Below are 3899 nucleotides of genomic sequence, written 5' to 3' on the forward strand. Positions count from 1 at the left end.
CAGGCCCTACAACTCCACCCATTCCTTCATGCTCACCCAAATTCTAATCACCTGCACCTGGCCACACTCATTAAGGACTCTGATAAATACCCATTCATGCATCGCAGGCTGTGTCTGAAATCATTCCCTAACCAGTCAACTATTTGATCTCACCATGAGGATACACCAGGATACTCATGATGTGGTCACAATGTGAGGTCACAGCGCACTACTGTGCGCTCATACTGTAAACTCGCCATGTGAGACCACTGTGATATCATTGTGTTAAACTCTCATTCTGTTAGTTTAGTTTGAGTTAAGTTAAGTTTCTAACATTTCTCTATTGGTCAGTTATATCACAAACATCATGCAGAAGTTCATATTTTATTTCCATCAACAAAGTATTTCAAAAATTCAGTTTCCTTGTTTATTTTGTATCCTTTTCAGCCTGGTGTTGTCATTTTGACACAAATATTTCTATCTGACAGATGCATTCAAATTCTGGTGTTGTTTGGTGACTCCTTAACCTCTATTTCTTTTTCCCCTCAAAGCAACACTAAATATTTTATTTTTTTTACCTTTTTATTTACAAAAATAAATGTTTTATATATTTAAGGTGGGAAATTTACTAAATATCTTCATGGAACATGATCTTTATTTAATATCCTAATGATTTTTGTCATAAAAGAAAAATCTATAATTTTTACCCATTCAATGTTTTGTTGGCTATTGCCACAAATATACCCATGCAACATAAGACTGGTTTTGTGATCCAGGGTCACATATGGCTTATAACTGTATACAATTCCCTGTAACCTTGAATTTCTTAGTGCAGCAGTGATGTCTGATATAGGTCCTTCATGAGATATCTGGGATAATTAAAAAAAAAAAGGATGAATCTGTGATACAGCTGTCAGACGCATGAAAGAGGGCCATCCGCTAAAGCCTGGAACACACTAGACGATTTTCAAATCTTAACCGATTTTAAAACTGTGGGAGACCACAGACATAATGAGTTCCAACCGATTTAGCATTATAATCCTCTGAATGCACAGACTAAATAATTCAGCCGGACTGCAAGACCACACACTTATTAGAGTAGAGTGGGTGAACGAGGGTACGCTGGCGCGCTTTGGCTGCCGCTCCTCTCACAGTTTGTTTGTTTTTATGTTGACGTGGGGTTTTCTACCTGCTGTTTTTAGTCTTCCGACTTGTTGCAATGTCGCGGGACTATTTTACATTCGTTGGATTATTGCTTGTATCTGCCTGCGTTCTCTGGAGAACCCTGGAGCCTTATCGGAGGAGTTTACCCTGTGGCCTTACTTTGGACTTTCGCTGCCTTGGGACTGTTGCGATCCTGGATCAACGAAGCATGGCTCTAAGGTACACTGCACACCAGTTGCTGAACTTAAAACAAAACTACTATTTACAAAAAGATGCTTATGAACTCTGTCGTAACGCTGGCCTGCTGAGACAAAGACGGTACATACATCGGAGTTTTGGCCGCAGATATGGCCTCTCTTCCTCTAACAACATCTGCGTACCTATGTGTCGCCGTCAGGCTAAAAGCGCATTTCGTACTGGTGCTGTCTTGAGTAACTTATCTTCGTTCATTCGATCAGAGTTGCATTCTGCGATGTGCCAGAGCCCCGTAAATGTTGCGTTGCTCAATGCACGCTCAGTAAACAATAAAGCCCTGCTTTTATCGGATATCATCGCAGAGCGAAAACTGGACTTATTGTTTTTAACTGAAACATGGCATAAACAAAACGACGGTCTCCTCTTCAACCAGATCACTCCAGAGGGGTATGGACTGTTTGATCTCCCGCGACCTACTGGTCGAGGTGGGGGCATTATTGTGGTTCATAATCTACAATCAAACATCAGCGCTGTGAGTGTACCACAGTTCTCATCATTTGAATGCCTTGTTTTGAATATTTCTGCTCCAAAGGCAATTACCATCGCTACTGTCTATCGACCACCAAAGGCAAATGAAGCTTTTATGACTGAGTTTGCTGATTTGTTGTCAATGTTGTGTTATAAATTTGAGAGAATCCTCATTCTAGGGGACTTCAACATACACATTGATGAAAATGACTGTGTGATGGCAAAGGACTTCCTATTTTTATTAGACTGTTTTCATCTTAAACAGTTTATCAGCGGCCCTACACATAACAAAGGTCATACATTAGACCTTGTGATTGCAAACGAAGCAATTGTATCACAGCAGTGTTCAGTTGATATTGGTCTCTCTGATCATCTGGCAATCTTTTTTAATCTAGAACTGCCTCTTCCGCCTGTGTCTTCCTCACACTCTGTTCATTTTCGTAAATGGAAATCAATTAATCCGTCAGACTTTGCAGACTCTGTTGTTTCCTCTCTTAGTGGTCTTCCGTCAGCTCCTCTGGAAGATAAGATTTTGCACCTGAATACTGTTCTTGCCTCTAATTTAGATTATTTTGCTCCCTTGAAGTCACGCAGAGTCTCTTTTACTCGTTCTGCCCCTTGGTATAATGACGACCTGCGCTTTAGGAAAGCAGCTTGCCGTAAATTGGAGCGCAAGTGGCGTGACTCGGGCCTGAATGTGTTTTATCAAGCCTGGAAAGATCACCTGGGGGAATATAGATCTGCAATTGAGTCTGCCAGATCTGTTTATTTTTCTCAGATAATAGATAATAATCAAAGAAATCCAAGGCATCTCTTTCATACTATAAACAGACTTCTCACATGTAATGTTGGTACCTCTCTGCCTGTCTCAAATCAGGTGTGTAATGACTTTCTTCATTTTTTTAGCTCAAAAATTGACAATGTTTATAAAATCATTCATGCTATACCTGGTTCCTCTTCTGTACTTTGCTTGCCTAGTTTCTCTGGCACATCCTTTACTGCCTTTTCTGAAGTTGACTCTGAGCTGCTCACTAGCGTGGTATCATGTATGAAAGTTACCACTTGCTTACTTGATCCCCTCCCTACAAGCTTGTTTAAATCTTGTTTTGACTCACTGTGCCCAGCTGTTCTTGGCATTGTCAATGAATCTTTGTGTTCTGGTGTTGTCCCAGCAGCATTGAAAACTGCTGCTGTAACACCTGTTCCGAAGAAGCATGATGTAGATTTGGACAACTTAAATAATTATCGCCCGATATCAAATCTTCCATTTGTGGCAAAAATTTTGGAACGTGTTGTGGCTTTGCAGCTACACAGTCATCTCACAGTAAATAATCTTTTTGAGCCCCTTCAGTCTGGTTTTCGGAAATTTCATAGTACTGAGACAGCCTTGGTCAAGGTCACCAATGATCTGTTAATAGCCTCAGATTCTGGTTCTCTTTCTATTCTTATCCTCCTTGATCTTAGTGCCGCTTTTGATACTGTTAATCACAATCTTTTACTCAACCGTCTGGAAACTGTCTTTGGTGTTTCTGAGATTGTTTTAACCTGGTTTAGATCTTACCTCTCTGATCGTAAGCAGTTTGTCTGTATGAGTGGCTTTCGGTCTGAGCTCGGCTCTGTCCGTACGGGTGTTCCTCAAGGTTCAATCCTAGGCCCGTTACTTTTTAGCATTTACATATTTCCACTTGGACTGCTACTAAGATCACTTGGGCTTAATTATCACTTTTATGCAGATGACACTCAGATTTATATTCACTCTAAACCTGGTCCAAATCTGGATGTTCCTTTTTTAACACATTATATTTCTGAGATAAAAACATGGATGTCCCAAAATTTCTTGTGTCTCAATAGTGATAAGACTGAGGTCTTGCTTATTGGCACCCCTCATCAGCTTCGTAAGGCTGGTTCACTAATTTTAAACATAGATGGCTCTGATTTGGAGGCACAGACTAAATTAAAAAACTTGGGAGTTATATTTGATTCTAGTCTGTCCTTTGACTCTCATGTGCGGTACATTGTTAAGAACTCTTTTT

The sequence above is a fragment of the Leuciscus leuciscus genome (genome assembly GCF_965113295.1).
Source record: "Leuciscus leuciscus genome assembly, chromosome: 1".
NCBI classification, from domain to species: domain Eukaryota; kingdom Metazoa; phylum Chordata; class Actinopteri; order Cypriniformes; family Leuciscidae; genus Leuciscus; species Leuciscus leuciscus.